Source organism: Lutra lutra, chromosome 5, assembly GCF_902655055.1.
Source record: "Lutra lutra chromosome 5, mLutLut1.2, whole genome shotgun sequence".
NCBI lineage: Eukaryota > Metazoa > Chordata > Mammalia > Carnivora > Mustelidae > Lutra > Lutra lutra.
This window is the reverse complement of record NC_062282.1, coordinates 119,404,376-119,421,369: the sequence shown is the minus strand read 5'-3', so window position 1 is coordinate 119,421,369 and position 16,994 is coordinate 119,404,376. Positions and strand designations below refer to the sequence as shown.

General features: G+C 39.9%; 1 protein-coding gene and 1 long non-coding RNA gene across 4 annotated transcripts in view; one reads left to right on the top strand and one right to left on the bottom strand.

Moving 5' to 3' along the window:
* The window catches only part of KIAA0825 (KIAA0825 ortholog), a 407,438-nt gene that overhangs the window by 280,526 nt on the left and 109,918 nt on the right, over window positions 1-16,994 (top strand). The window lies entirely within an intron of this gene.
* On the bottom strand, window positions 1,709-16,061 carry LOC125100982 (uncharacterized). The gene is made up of 4 exons (XR_007127722.1): window positions 15,935-16,061; window positions 15,116-15,226; window positions 9,849-10,310; window positions 1,709-3,186 (listed from the first exon to the last, which is right to left on the bottom strand). It is a non-coding gene; the product is annotated as an uncharacterized LOC125100982 (long non-coding RNA).

Genomic DNA, 16,994 nt, shown 5'->3' with positions numbered 1-16,994 from the left:
GAACATATGTTAGGCTAGGCAGAGGCATCAGTGAATTATATCATTTCATGATGAAGCGGCACTGGGGCTGAACGGGCCTATTTTAAACCTTGATGTATTTTATCTCTACTGTATTTGGACTGTCATCTTTGGAGAAAGACTTGGTGTAATTGAGAGTCAACTCCAATCTGCATGACTCGAGCATGAAGTGGGGGCCAGATGAGCACTGCTATGAGGCCTGGGGAGCTTCTAATAAGATAAAATGAACAATCACCTTTTATGCTTTACAGTTAACAAATGCATTCCGTGAAATACAGCATTCAGAGTTATGGCTTACAAATGTCATTCACGTTACAAAGTTTGGGAAGTCTTCTAATGATTTGTATCTAAGAAGGAGCCCAGTTCATTTTCACATTCCCTTTAGGGGAAGTCGAATCAAAACCTGTTTTACGCGCAGCTTTCCTTGTGAAAAAGTATTAGATGTAAGCAGCATAATTTGGTCATAATGTGTTCTCATTATGCTTGATTTTATTTGGCTATTTCGCTAAAATCCTTGTCATCTTTGCATATATTAAGCAAAACACTCTTTCACACCCACTCACATACCCTCTTCTTGCTTGAAATGTACCTTGATAACTTCTGCCAGAAGAACTCATACCCTTCTCTGAATACCTGAAGCCCTAAGTCTCCCCTCTGCGTTCCGTATTTCGTAATGACTTCAGTTTCACCTGTGCCAGTCTGCAAGTCTGTCTGTCTGACTGGCGGCTTCTCAAGGACACAGGCCCAAGTTCACGTGGTGTATCAACCCCGTGTAGCAGGTAGTCAGCCGTCTTTCCTGGTTCATGGAAATTCAGCAGAAGGTAGCAGTAACTTAATCTCAGAATCAGGGAGTAGAACAGGCTGTGCAAAAGTATTCGTGATGAAGAGGGTCAGAAAAACTCTGTCATTCAGGACCAGCTCTAGCCATGTCCTTGCCTAAGCATTTTCTATCATCCCCTTACTCATCCTCAGTGAAAAAGTAAAACCTGTCTCTCTAGAAGACCCGTCCATTCCTGCTCACTCCCTGTCGGCTGAGCTGTACGGACAATCCAGCTGAGCAGGGAGCAGTGATGGCTCTCCCCTGGCATGCCCGGGCCCTCCTCTTTCTTTCTCCTTCCTGGGACTGTGGACTACTTGTAAATTGTTTTCTTGCCCACCGATTACAGAAAAGTCTTGAAAGGACATTGAATAAGTTCCTCTGAAATACATAGTCATCATTTTGTTCAATGATGGGCTTAGAGCCTCATCCTTTTTGAAGGTAAATGAAAGCAGATCTCGCTGTTTGTTTCAGATTTTGTAAGGTTTGTTTTTTTTTTTTTTTAAGATTTTTATTTATTTATTTGACACAGAGAAATCACAAGTAGGCAGAGAGGCAGGCCGAGAGAGAAGGAAGCAGGCTCCCTGCTGAGCAGAAAGCCCGATGCGGGGCTCGAACCCAGGACCTGGGATCATGACCTGAGCCGAAGGCAGTGGCTTAACCCACTGAGCCACCCAGGCACCCCAGATTTTGTAAGGTTTTATATAAACTTTATTGTTGGTGAATTATTACGGCTTCCTGTTGTAAAGCAGTATATATCTAGCAAGATTATGTTTTCCCTGCCCCTGAAATATAACTGAAATATATTAGCTACTATCTCATTTTGACAAGTCTCCAAACACCAAATTCTTAAGGTTTCTTAAAACATTGATATTTGATGAATTTAAGTCAATAAATTTTAGCGTGTATTAGTAATGGGACAATTGACTAAGATCAAATTACAACTTAAAAATATACATAATTTGGGAGCTGTTTCTTATTTCTTAGGAAATGCCTTCTAATATAAAAATAAAAACAAATAACTAAAGATATCATTTCAAACCATGATATGATTTAAACCAAGGTTAAGTATACACACCTTCACAAAGAAATGGAATTTTAATCTCTGGCGGGGAAGACAGGGATTACACCACCTTACTGTATAGTATCTTTTATCCTAAAGCTTAAATTATTTTGAAATGCGTTATACATATTAAATAATCTCTTCATCTCCTAATATATATATATAAACCAGTTAAATATTTTATTTGGTAAGATAATATTTGTGCCATATTGAGATTTCTAAAAATATGTTCCCCGCTTGTAAAATACAACAAGGAGGCTCAGAAGAATTTTATATATAAATGTGCCCCTATTTGTCTGTTTTTTAATCATTTCATAATGCTGTCCAGGTCAGTTCATAAGAACTTAGTTGGTTTTGTTTTAGGTATGTGCCTTCATTTTCCAGATGAGAAACAGATACAAATATCTCATAATTTTTGCTGAGACAAGCTGAAATAGTTAATAGCTCTAGTTAAGGAACTCATGAATGCTGACACTCTGTTCCTTACTCTAATATGTTTCAAAAATAAATTATCTCCTTTTACTTAAGCTCCCAAAAGCCATTTAAACTTTCATAATTATTATTAGCACCGTATCTCTGCCTTCAGTATGAAACTTTTAGTATTGAAATAAAATTCGCATTACAAATTCCAAATTATGAGGGAGAGTAGAATTCGTCTTAACAACTGAATAGGTGTGAGTCTGAGTAACACTAGATACAAACCCAAAACAAGAAGGATTGCCACGTATACACACGAAACCTAGGAATGAATGCAGAGTTAGCCGGCTTGCGCCCAGTCCTTTGGAAATTTTATAGTTGAGCTTGCATGGAATTTGATCAGTGAAGTAGGAAAAAGATGAAAATGCTCTTAAAACGGAAGGGAAGCAAACAGAAATAAAGCCTTTTGCTTTGTAAGTGACGTGCAAGATGCTGAAGAGAATGTGGTGAGTTTGTATATCTGGGTCACCTGCGTGTGACTCAGACCCACGCAGTGTGCTTTGGGGGTTATCTAACCCTGTGGCACACCCTCCCAGCTGACAAAAAAGGAAAGCTTGGGTCATACCAAATAGTTCTCTGTGCTGAGACATTTCTGTATCTTCATAACTAACTTGCCAGCTGATTCTCCAGCTGCTCAAATACAAGATGAGAGTATTCACAGGCCTCTCACGGCTGAGGCTTTCTGGAAGGAGGCACATCATCAATTCAAAAACCGAAATACTCAAAGGGATCTGATCCTGGCATCTCTGCGGATTCAGAACCCTCCCATCTTCCTCCCAGTGCAGGCGCGGCAGAAATCTACAGGAATGCGCTGTGAGGAAGGAGGGGAAAAAGAAAAGCAGTAACAAAGTGAGCAAACAAAGAACCTGGAACCTCAAAAACAAAATACAGAAATTCCCCATGGAAGTTCAAACGAGTTCTTTCAGTTCCAAAAGGGAAGAGTGCTTCAGTCCCACACAAATAAACATCGCCTTCAAAATTCGAGGCATTTTTAATCTTGGCTTCCTCTGAGCTGATGATAACTTGAAGAGATCAGCAGTTTCTCCCAGTCTCCTAAATTGTGCATTTTTATCATAACTACACTATGGAAGAAAGAAGAAACTAATGACATCAGTAAATTGCATAAAGCTCCTATTTAAGTCAGTGACATACTGAGCACATTTGACACCTGGAGCAGATCATTCTTACCACCCTCATTCTATACCACAAAATTATTTTCAGCAACAATCATAAAGCAAAATGAATAATAACTGATGATGATGATGTCTGGGGGGAGGGACGTACATGGAGAAAATATTCTTTGATTGAACGTGGAGCATATAGACATTCCAATAAAAATGATAATAAAATAAATATTTTGGCACCAAAACAAGAAAAAAATCATTGCTTTATATCTTTTTATGTATATCTTTTAATTACATTGATTTTTTTTAAGAAAAAAACATCTTTAATCTTTAAATTTTAAAAATTTCAACACAAAAACTCTAAGTGGTCATATAAAAGAAGAGATCACAATAACTGGAGTTCTGTTTCTTTGTCTTAATCCCACTGTGTTACTGTCAGTTATCTCAAACCCATTATTTAAGCACAGGAATGTGTCCTAGCCCAGGACTTGGAGATTCCAACTGCACTTGAAGCTAGATAGAACACTTTGGAGTCATTGTCATCTTACTTGTTTTTTTAATTTTTAAAAATTCCTTTAAATTTTGTTTTAAGATTGTATTTATTTATTTGACGGAGAGATAGAGAGCACAAGTACGCAGGGTGGCAAGTAGAGGGAGAGGTAGAAGCAGGCTCCCCACTGAGCAGGAAGCCTGACACAGGGCTCAATCCCAAGACCCTGGGATCATGACCTTGAGCTGAAAGCAGCTGCTTAACTGACTGAGCCACCCAGCGCCCCCCTTACTTCTAATTGTTTTTTGTTGTTGTTGTTTAAGATTTAGTTAGTTGAGAAGGAGAGAGCATGAGGGGAAGGGAAGAGGGAGAGAATTTTTAAGCAGACTCCCCGCTGAGTGTGGAGCTCCACTTGGGACTCAGTCCCATGAGCCATGAGAGCATGACTTGAGACAAAAACAAAAACAAGTCGGTTGGACATTTAACCGACTGAGCCACTCAGGTGCCATGTTGTTATCTTACTTATGAACTTAGTCTTGCAAAGAAGGAGCAGCTTAGTTTCCATATGTCTGACCTAACCATATAATATTAAGTTCTCTGAATTATTTTCTATGAAGAATAAAATGTTTGTTAAAGGATAAGTAATAAAAGCATGCTAATTTGAAGCTTGCATAAACAGTATTAAAATTCAGGGCAGGGCACTTAGCTGGCTCAGTCAGAAGAGCAAGCAACTCTTGAACTTGGGGTTGTAAGTTCTAGCTCCATGCTGGGTGTAGAGATTACTTTAAAAAACAAGCCTTAAAAAACTAGTATTTGTGGGACGCCTGGGTGGCTCAGTTGGTTAAGCAGCTGCCTTCGGCTCAGGTCATGATCCCAGAGTCCTGGGATCGAGTCCCACATCGGGCTCCTTGCTCGTCGGGGAGCCTGCTTCTCCCTCTGCCTCTGCCTGCCATTCTGTCTGCCTGTGCTCGCTCTCTCTCCTCTCTCTCTCTGACAAATAAATAAAATCTTTAAAAAAAAAAAAAAAAAAAAAAAAAAAAAAACAAACTAGTATTTGAGGCACCTGGGTGGGTCAGTGGGTTAAGCCTCTGCCTGCGGCTCAGGTCATAATCTTGGGGTCCTGGGATCAAGCCCCGCATCGGGCTCTCTGCTCAGCAGGGAGCCTGCTTCCGCCCCTCTCTCTGCCTGCCTCTGCCTACATATGATCTGTGTCTCTGTCAAATAAATAAATAAAATAGTTAAACAAACTAGTAAATACTAGTATTTAACTAGTATTAAAATTCAGTTGTAACCACTATAGCAATTGTTTAGAATTTAGACCTGTAACAGATTTTTTTTTTTAGGGAGGACTATTATTATTTTTTTTAACTAACATCTTTGTCTTTGTTATATTATTCATCTTCTTAGTACACCTTTCCTGTTAATATTATAATTATTCTTCACAGAGAATTTATCATATTTCCATCCTCCCACACTAGCTAATCTTTTTTTTTCCCCTCACCATAGCACATACCCTCCCCAGTGTACATCACCTGGCCACCCCATCCCTTCCCCACACCCTCCCCTTCAGCAACCTTCAGTTTGTATCCTGAGATTAAGAATCTCATATCGTTTGTCTCCCTCTCTGGCTTCATCTTATTCCATTTTTCCCTCCCTTCCCCTATGATCCTCTTATTTCTCAAATTCCTCCTATTGGTGAGGTCATATGATAATTTTCTTTCTTTGGTTGACTTACTTCACTTAGCATTATACCCTCTAGTTCCATCCACGTCACCGCAAATGGCAAGAGTTCAGGTTTTTTGATGGCTGCATAGTATTCCATTGTGTGTGTGTGTTTGTGTGTGTGTGTGTGTGTGTGTGTGTGTGTATCACATCTTCTTTGTCCATTCATCTGTTGATGGACTTCTAGGCTTTTAGCATAGTTTGGCTATTGTGGACATTGCTGCTATAAACATTTGGGTGCACGTGCCTCTTCGGATCACTACTTTTGTATCTTTAGGATAAATACCCAGTAGTGCAATTGCTGGGTTGTAGGTTCTATTTTCAATTTTTTGAGGAACCTCCATGCTGTTTTCCAGAGTGGCTGCACCACTTGTATTCCCACCAACAGTGTAGGAGGGTTCCCCTTTCCCTACATCCTTGCCAACACCTGTCATTTCCCAACTGGTTAATTTTAGCCATTCTGACTGGTGTGAGGTGGTATCTCACTTTGGTTTTGATTTGTATTTTAGGGAGGACTATTATTGATGTTATTTCGAATTGCTAGAACATGGCCATAGTAAAAAGCAGGCTAATGTTTTGTTAGTTTTTTTTTTTGTTGTTTTTTTAATTTGAAAAAATTTAAATGCTTATTTTTTATGTAATCGCTGCATTCAACATGGGACTTGAACACAGAACCCCAAAATCAAGAGTCACATGTTCCACTGCCTGAACCAGTCTTTATTGTTTTTTTAGATTTTTATTTATTTATTTTTAGAAAGAGAGATAGCAAGGGGAGGAGCAAAGGGAGAGGGACAAGCAGACTGCACTGAGCATGGAGCCCTATGCAGGGCTCGATCCCACAACCCTCGATCTTCACCTGAGCTGAAATCAAGAGTTGGACGCTCAACTGACTGAGCCACCCAGGCACTCTGGCTCAAGGGTTTTTAAATACTCTACCAAAAATGTATCCTCTTACTGCCTGATCTTGATGCTAACTTCTCCTACCTCCCTTCCCTTGGTATGCTATTGAGTTAAGATATTATTATTATCAGTAAAATGTTGAAGTCAAATAAGTCAGTGGCTTTCGTCTCACTGTATAGTGTTAAGTTCCAAGACTCTTCAGATAAATAGTGAATATAAAATAACTATCATTTTGAATATTTTTCAACAAATACTTATATCGCTTCATTTGTTACTTTATTCATTAATATGTGTCAGGGTCACCACCAAAGTTTAAAAGTCATTCTTCCTTTCTTTAGTGCAATGGTCTTGCTTCTTATCTTTTCCTACAAGCATGTTTATGTTACTAGAGTTGTCTAAAAAATAATGAAAATTCTGTTGCCTTCTGTACGATTGTTTTTAGCAAACAACTAAAAACCTCTGAAAGGATAGTTACAGAGAAGAACTCTGTTATGAGTAATCCTGTTCTTGGCCAATGACCTTTTCAAACATGCTATTACCCAAAAGGGTACAGAATAAGTTAGAAGGACAAGGACATAGGCCTTAAATTTGTTCTACAGCAACAGAAATTCCCGAATATCAGGAGGTCACGCAAGGGGAATGAGGGTTGATGAGCGTAACACACACACACACACACAATGGAGGCTGTCCCAGTAAGTGTGGTTTCCTGCCAGAGACACCTTACATCTGGCATAGGCCTTGAATTCAGAAGCCTCAATACAACCTTAAGAAGTGGCTGATAAAATTGTAATTATTCTTATATTTAAATAGTCTCTAGTGACTGTCAGACAGCCCAGGTTCCACAACTCTTGACAAGCATAAAACCTGTAGCAGCTTTCACAGAATTGGCACATTGTTTGACTTGGCAAACAGGGTGTTTAAAGCTGTTTTTACAAAAGTTTCCATTATTTTTACGAAAGCTGCTACAGAATTTAAGCTTTTTTCACATTTCAAACGTATGTGTGTTTGTTTATGGGCAGATAAAACCAAAGGGAAAATGGGAAAGCATCCCAGGTTTTGTGCTAAATTTCTACCCAAATAGGTGTGCATTAAGAAGACTCGCACCTAGACCTGTAGGTAAACATGTCTATTCAGATTAGCTAAATAGACCCTTGATTTCTCTAACTCAGAAGTTTCTTTGCCTATCTGTATTCTTCAGCCTTGATCCCTTTATTATAGACATCTTGGGAGTATATCTGCATCTCTATTTGAAACTGAGTTTGGTAAGAGTTCTTATGTTTATAACCTTAAAAACAGCCCAAATCCTTTTTTTTTTTTTTTAACATTTTTACCTCTTGTTAGGAAATTAAGGCAAATCAGAAATGAAGAAAAACCATCTGAGGATGTTTTGCATCTGTGGGATGGTTGACGACAAGGGGCTTAGCAGAGGGCTGGAGACGGCTGTGAGATAAGCCGAAACCTGCGGACTCTCAGCTTCAGGTCCTGCTCACAGCTGGGACTCCCTCACTTGCCATCACATTAAGTACCTCCTTCTAGAAACTCTGGATGAAAGCAGAGTTGGGCTAACCCAAGGGCAGTTAACCTTTTCCCCCAGAAGACAGCCTCTACAAGGGAGCAGGGGGAATAAGTTTGGCCAGATCCTTTAAACCTTCCTCTCTGTGATCCTGGTTAAAGAGGATGAGACTGTGAATTTGTCAGTCAGTAGGACCCTGCTTGGGAGCCTCCATGCTGTGTACCCCTCAAGGACAGGAACATCTCCAAGATGTCTGACACACCCCTGCGGTGGTAACTAGGAACATGATGACAGGCCAAGTTACCATTTGGCCTCATGGCACACCCAAGTACCAGGAGTAAGATAATTTTTTAAAATTCACCATCTCGTGATGAGTACTAGATGTTTAAATTTAGTACTTATTTCTAGAAATTCAGTGACTGGGAAACTTCTATTTCTCCAATTCTTTCATTAAGATTTTGAGAGTGAAGTTTTCCTTAATATCATAAGTTTCTTTGAGTTCTAAATATATTTCTGAGAGGTAAAAGAATCCTATTTTAGTTCATCATTTGTCAGGCGCTTGAAATTTTAACATGAACAATATAGAGAATTCTTGTGTGAAGATACGGTAATTTTTTTTTGAAGTCCTGATTTGACAAATAAGTGTTGAGCATATATTTCCATGCCTCAGAATAATTATATTTGTTTTCCAAACAGAAGGAAGATAGAGCAGCTGAATTAGTTGCCCATTTTTATTCATAAAATGATAATTAGCGAAGGTATAAAATCTGGCACGTCAGGGTTCAGGAAAAAATGTTTGCTTGCTTTTAAGCATCTCCTGAATTGCTGATTGTCTTTAAATTTCAAGGTAATGTTGCCGACCTTTGTCTGGCTATGCCTGCAAAGGCTGCTGTATATTATATTATTCCGGCCTAAGAGTTACCCAGCCTATGACTCTTAGAAGACCTATCTGTGTAAAGTACGTAGCTAGAGACAATGTTGGTAGAAGTGGTTTAAGGATAGCCACCATTTATTCAGATCCTGCTATGTGCCAGACACTGATGGCGGAGGCCTCATATACACTGTCTCGTTTCATCATGATGACCATTTGAGGCACAAGTATTATGCCTACTTACTTTATGAGGAAACTGAGGCTCAGAGAAAATAAATTATTTTATGGAGCATATAAGGCTAGTAAATTTGGGGCCTATGCCACCTCCTCTTCCGGACAAAGGAAAGCCTGGAATTCTGGATATGAGGTATGAGGTAAGCCCATGGGTGTGTAGGATTGGTTTTTGGGCCCTCAAGGCCAAGGATGACCCCAGAGGAGAAGCTGAACCAGCCATCAAGGGGCAATTTCCATAGCACCAGGCCACAGGCCTCCACAGGTCGAGCTAGGATTTCAGCAAGTACTGTCTAGATCAAAAGCTTCTGTTAGCTCTCTGGGATTTGTGAAGCATCCAATACGTGGCTGGCACTTCAGAATGCAGAGGTGACAGGACGTGTCCCTGCCCTCAAAGAGCCTGCCATCCAAAGGCAGAGACTGACACATAAACAGATCTTAATCACTTATGGGATTTGGTCTCTGTTAGCATGTAGTGATTGTCAAGGAACAAGGATCTGCAAAGGGGGGAGGTGGCATCCACGAAGGCGTATTGAAGAGCGTTATCAGAGAGGAATTTTGAAAAGTAAGCAGTGTTTCAATACACACACGTAAGCACACACACATGCATACACACACGTACATTTCCTCTTCATGAGCCTTGTTGCGCCACCTTCTCCAAGTCTGTTCATCAGAAAGAAAGATCTGGAACAGAGGGATGTTGGCAGCATTCACTGTTCTCACTTGGTTCGGCTCTGTGGCCACGTTGACACCACACTTCATCTACTCTTGTCCTGCATGGCATGCTGACTTCTTGATTAGGGGTTTCTGTTTTGTCATCAGTGCATTAGACCATGTGCCACTCAGGTAGCAGAATTTGATTATAGTTTTCATCTTGGCTTTCTGAATTACTGTGGGTTTCCTCCAGTATTGACTGTTGACCTTCGCATGTTTTGATTTGGAAAAGTTTCCTGGCGAACTAGCTGTATGAACTCAATCCCATTCAGCCCCAGCTCCTGGTTTTCTTTGCTCTTGCTGGGTACGGCTGTGTGGGCTGTGTTTCAGAAGGCTAAGTGAATGGTTGTGGGACGGCTTTGTCTGGGAGCTTTGAGGAATGGATCAGAGGTACTCGTATCAGTTCAGGCGTAACGAGTCATTACCTAATGGACTCTTCCATCTTCATAACTTTCTCAGCCCAGTTAAATTCAGGCAAGAGCTAGGGAAGTCTATACCTACTGATGGATTTAAGCTAGATCCTTTCACAAGTTCAACATACAGACCATAGCGCCCTCCATCACCGTCAGCTTGAAACCATGTTGACTGTTCAAGCAAGTTCAGTTGACTTTCTCTTTGTAATGAACTATTTGACTATGCAAAACTCACGGTCTGTATGGGTAGCTATATATATATATATATATTTAATAATCTCTGTTTAGAGCCACTACCAGGAATATTTATGAAAATGAGATTGGACTAGATTCCCTTAACCAGAATGTTAGGAAATTGTGCGTCTGTAAAAAATCTACAAAACATAGGAAAAGTTGGAGCATTTTGTTTTTGTTTTACGTTGTTTTGTTTTGTTTTAGAGAGGATGGGGCAGAGGGCAGAGGGAGAGGGAGAGAGAGAATCTTAAGAGGCTCCACACTCAGCACAGACTCCAATGTGGGGCTCAATCTCACGACCCTGATCATGACCTGAGCTGAAATCAAGAGTCAGACGCTTAACGGACTGAGCACCCAGGTGACCCTGGTGCATGTTTTAAAGTAACTATTTTTTGGTACCTATTTGTTTATTCAGTGAGTATTTATTGAATTCCTACTATATGCATGACCTTATTTTAAGCACTTGGAATACATCAGTGAACAAAATAGAACTTCCTGCCTTATACACATTTATATTCTAGAATTATCTTCTTCTCTTTGGAGAAGTCAATAATTATTTCAATACTCAGGCTGAGCTATAAGTTCATGTAAATTTCATGTGCAGCTTTTGCTTTTATTTCCCTAATTTAACCATAAAATATAATTCCTCTAATTTTTTTTCTTCTGCATTCATTCATTTAACAGATAGACATTGAGCACCCACTAAGTGTGAAATGCCAGCTTTTGTGCAGAACAGAGACCTGCCTTTAGGAAGCTCACAGCCCAGTAAGAGAAACCAAGACCTGCACACAAATAGCCATGTAGAAATTAACACAGGATACATTTAGTAAAAATCATGAACTATTTCTACCGAATTAAGGGAGGGCAGGGGCAGGGTAGATGGGAGTGATGAGCAGGTTGATGAAGGGATGCCGCACAGAGATGGTAACACCGATGGTGGACCATTTCCGGTCAGGAGCCATTTTTGGCAGACAGCATTGCAAGCAAAAGGTAAAGAAAAAAAGGGCAAGATGTATTTAAAGAAAAGCACAGCTTCACCAGTGCACATTAGTGCTGGAAAGTTATGTTAATTCCAGATTGCACAGAGAATTGAATGACAAGGTCCGAGTTTGTACTTAGAAGAAGTGAGGGAGGGAGAGCAGTCATGAAGTTTTGCCAGACAAATGGAGCTAAGTATATCGTGTCTAAAAGAGTTAATCTAATATGTTGTCTGCAGGACGATTGCTCTAGCTAAGACAGCATGCTTTGGTTGTTTGGATGAAAAGGATTCTGTTCGTGGCAGCTTTCTTGCACAGGATAAGGTATAATTAAATATTATTTGGACCAATCAATCCACCACAGTGTGATGACATAGGCAAGGATGTCTGTGGACTTTCTCCAGAGTGCCAGCCACTTCTTATACTTTCAGAACATCATTTTGTCAAGATGACACCTTTATTACAAAAAAGCAGTTATAATTAGATATTGGGGAACTATAGAAAAGTGGAGAACATGAAAGATCTGAGAAAAAAGTCTTAAGTGGGAAAGTGGTGATTCATGTCAAGTTCATTTATCCTAGTTAGGGAATTCAACCCAAATATATAATTTTTACATAAATTCTATGATGTTACTTTATTTGGGAGACTAGTGTTGAATGTCACTGTTTTTTGTTTATGTCAGATCCAGATGAATAACTATGCGTCAGTAGGCTATGCAGTCAATAAATGATCACTGATTTGTAGTCAGTATGTAATTATATAACTGGTTGGATTTCTCACTTAAAAATATATCAACACTACATTCCATCAATAAAAACACTTAAAAAATCAGTAGATTAGTCCTGTTGTGCCAACTTAGGCGTTCAGTAATCATGTTTGTGTTTAACTGGTAATCACTCTCTTCCCAGGAGAGCTTAGTACACCAAAAAGATGTGTTGGGCTTGAAAAGTCATAAGCTATACATGAGGTTATTTTTAGTTTGGAAGTAATTGTTGTAAAAATGCTCATTGGACTTGCTAAGAACTCTTTAAGAAGACAGTTAAATTATTAGGGATTCACAAATAGATTTTAAAATTTTTAAGTTAAAACTTAAGCTCCCAATTTGCTGGTTGCTGCTGAAATTTCACCATCTCTGCAATGGTCTTATTTAAGTGACAAGTTTGGTTTTTCTTTTTCTTTTTTTTTCTTTAAGTTAGGTTTTTCTAAAATTATTTTAAGTATTTAGGTTTGGGGGTGGTTTTTTTTTGCTTTTATTAGTGATATAACATAAGCATGGATCTTAACCAAGGCATGACTTTCGTAATTATTCTTTAGGAATCTGTTTTATTTCTGTAGTAAATTAATGAGGAATCATTTAGCATGAGACAGAAAACCGTTCCTCCACTTGATAGAAAGAACTTTAAATTACATTTTCAGCATTACCACTGATTAATTGTGAAAACGAACAGGTCACTTAAGCTCTACATAACCTCAGTTTCTCCATCTGTATTAGGAAATAATATCTGTCACCAGATATTTGCAGAGCATTTGGAATTGGTGGCTTAAAGATGTTCAATAAATCAGGAGTAGTATTATTATTACTCATCTAAAATGTAATAAGAGTTCTTTAGTGTAGTAACCATTGAGCTCAGATTTAAAGTCTCTGAATTTAGAATTCCTTCCTACTCCTGCCTTTTAGTCTTGAATGTTTATAGTATTCCCTTCAAGCTTCAATCCTCTGAAGGTAATTATTGCCTTCTTCTACTTTGTTGAGAATCATTTTATTTTATGGCTTCCCTTAGCTTCTATTTTAGGTGCTTTGTTCTTCATTTTACACGCCCTCTCTCCACCCCCAGAATTTTTACACCTTGCGTCTCTTTTCTACTTTGTACTTTTTCTATTTTCATTTGAAAGTATTCCCTGTGATTTTTCTTTCCTTTAAATAGACAATTGTTTACCTTAAAATTGGCTCTCCACACATTTGAAAATTAGAGTCATTCGCCTGTCGCTGGTCATTCCGACAAACATTTTTTAACTAAAGAGGCTGGTGGCATTTTACTAAAGCAACCAGCTAAAAAGCAACTTGGTTTTGAAGATGAAACTGACAAAACCATAACTGTGAATTTCAGTATTTCATATCAGGAAGATTAGCTGTACCAGAGGGCCTAGCTGATTATTCGCCTTCCTCTGTTAACATTGATTTGTGATGCTACTTTCCTCATTTATTAAATTCACATGTATTTGTGGATCTGCCTCTGAGCTCTCCATCCTGTTCCATTTGTCAGTTTGTCTGTTTTTGTGACAATTCAACCTGTTTTATTATTATTATTATTAAGGTTTCATTGTATGTCTTAATATCTGGTGAGACAACTCCTTTTAAAAGTGTACTTAGCTATATGAGGCCATATTCCTCCATATCAATTTTAAAGTAATTTTGGGTTCCTCAAGAAGCCAACTGGAATTTTAATTGGGAGAACTGACATTTTAATAAGTTTTACTGTCACTTGTGTTTTTTTAAGATTTTATTTATTTATTTGACAGACAGAGATCACAAGTAGGCAGAGAGGCAGGCAGAGAGAGGGGAAGGGGAGAAGCAGGCTCCCTGCTGAGCAGAGAGCCCGATGCGGGGCTCGATCCCAGGACCCTGGGACTATGACCCGAGCCGAAGGCAGAGGCTTTAACCCACTGAGCAACCCAGGTGCCCCTGACACGTTTTGTTTTAAAGATTTATTGATTTATTTTGGGGGGCAGAGAGACTCTCAAGCAGACTCCCTGCTGAGCAAACCTATCATGATCTCACAGCCTTGCAATCATGATCTGAGCAAAAGTCGTGAGTCAAACATAGAACAGACTGAGCCACCCAGGCGCCCCGACACTGTTCATATATTGCCTGTTGAGGTGAAGGAGCCCAATAGATGATATTTAAAAGCCTATGTTTAAAAAACAATTTATAATTCTAACATAAATGGAAGGCAGTTCCTTCATTCCTTCAGTGGGATTACAGTTAAACTGAGAACATCTTCTACAAGAATACTTGTACAGCAGCCTGCCAACATTCTGGTGACAGGTCTGCCGAGATGACAGAAAGAAGAGGAAGTCACAATGGGTGGGATCATTGGGGAAGACCTCTTGGTGGGAAATACAATTATGTCCTATTTGACAGGTATGGAGAACATAGAACAAGGCAAGGGGTGGGCAGTTTTGACGAGAGCAAAATAGCAAAACATGGCGACCACAGGTAGGCATCCAAACAGCAGCTGCTGAGAGTCAGTGGAAGAGAATGGGGGATTAAACCCCCTAAAACAGTGGTTCTCAATAGGGCTAATTCCTTTCCCCGCCCCGCCTAATTCCTCTCCCCAAGCCAGGGACAACTGATGTTTGGAGGGCCTGAGGTTGTCATAGCTGGAGAGGGAGGAGGGGTTGTTACTAGCACGTAGTGAGTAAAGATCAGAAATACTGGCAAGCATCCTGGGATACAAAGTTGTTACTTGTGCTGAGGACAAATCCTATCACAGAAGCAAGTTTCAACCCGGGTTGCTCATCAGAGTCACCTGGGAAACTTGACAACTTACCAATACCTACTCTCCGCATCCCTGGAGATTCAGACTTCACTGGTCCTGGGTGGGGCCTCAAGCACTGGTCGTTTTAAAAGGCTCCCAAGTGATTCTAATGAGCAGCCAAAGCTGAGAATCTCTAATCTGGATCCATGGAGTTGAAAGAGACGATTAGATTGAGGATTTTTTTTTTTTTTGAGCTCTTTATTCATGCCACTTCTTCAAAAATAATGTTTTTTAGTATTGAATAGACATATTCATTGTCTATATTTAAATGATGCAAAGTGCAGGAAAATGGTTTTGGGTATGGTATGTGCATGTGTGTGCGCGAAATCTCTTGGGGCTTCTACTGGAGTTCAGGAAGACCGTATGTAGTTCTCACCTTCTCTCCTGGCTCCCACCAAAAAAGACCTCAAGGATCATAAAACTGCCATTTTGCAAAGAAATCCCATAAGTACATATTTTAAGTCTATTTATGAATCTGCTAATGCACACACAGTGTTTTTGTCATTTATGATTTTCTGTATATGTTGAGATATTTAGAAGTTTAGTGTAAGCACAAACGGAATTATCAAGACTTATGTTAAATGATCCAGCTACTTCGTATGATTTGGGCAATAGCTTCTTGCTCCCAACACTGATACAGTTTGGGTTCTCATGTCCTGGAGTTATGTTACTGATTTTGAAATGGGCTTCCTTTTCCAAACTCCAAATCTATGAAGCAGCTGGTGGTGGTTAGTGACCGTCTGCACCAGCAGTCTCATCTTTTTAGCATTGAAAATTAATTTTTCTCCTCTTGGCACATAAAGAACCCAAGTGTGCCCCTTACCTCATTACCTGAAATGTTGCTGCGGCGCCAGCAGTTGGGGGTGTGATGGAGAAGCTATTAGGACATGGCAAGTAGCAGCACCGAGAGGTTTCACACAAAGAGACTCTACCAGGAGAAGGCCCACGCCCTCTGCTGTGGAAACAAGATGCTTATGTTTAGTGAATTTCAATAACCGATAACAGTGACTGTAATACCCAGGGTCCCCTTTGAGTTTTAGCTTCCCCCTTCATGTGGCACAACTCTGTTGCACAAGATGAGTGTGTTGTGCCAAATACCCAGGATAAACGAGCATTGAGTTGCTCTATGTGAAACATACGGAGCTAAGATCCCAGAGCTCAGTCATCGGGTCATCCCAGAAGTTTATCCTTCATAGATTTACGTGGAGTTAACAGAGCCTACAACCAAAGCATTTCCATTCTGGTATGGCAGAGAAAGTTCTGGACTGAGAGTGGAGTAGCTAGGGGCCGGATTCTAGAGCTGCTAAGCCTGTGGTTTAGTGCTCTTTGCTTTAAGACCAACAGGCATTAATCATCGCTCATCTGGAATCCAGTAGAAGAAAACTCCCAAATGGTTTTCTGAACTCCAGTTTCATTCTTTTTAAAGCCACCTTCCATTCTGGTGCCAGCACAAACCTCCTAACATATAAAACTACTCCTGTCCCGCCCCGGGCTACCAAATGTGGCTGTGCAAACTGTTTCTTGTGCACACACTGGTATTTTCTGTGCCGAGTCCTCATTCATGTTCTCCTTTCTGCCTGAAACCTCTTTCTCCATTCCTTTTTCCTAGTTAATCATAGTCGTGCTCTGAAATGCATCTCGGGAATCACCTCATCAGGTGAGCCGGCTGATTTTAGGTCCTCTTCCTTAGGCTTCTCTCTACTTCCATCGTAATTACCACATCAGTGACAATTACCTGTCTAGGTGTTTATCCTCTTGTAACGATGGTGACATACCCTTTGAAGAAGGATACCTGATTGTAATTATCTTCCTTTGGTAGCTAGCATGATGTGTGGCAGAGAGTGGGCATTCAGTAGGGAACAGGTTGAATGGAAGGAGGAGGAAGGGGAAA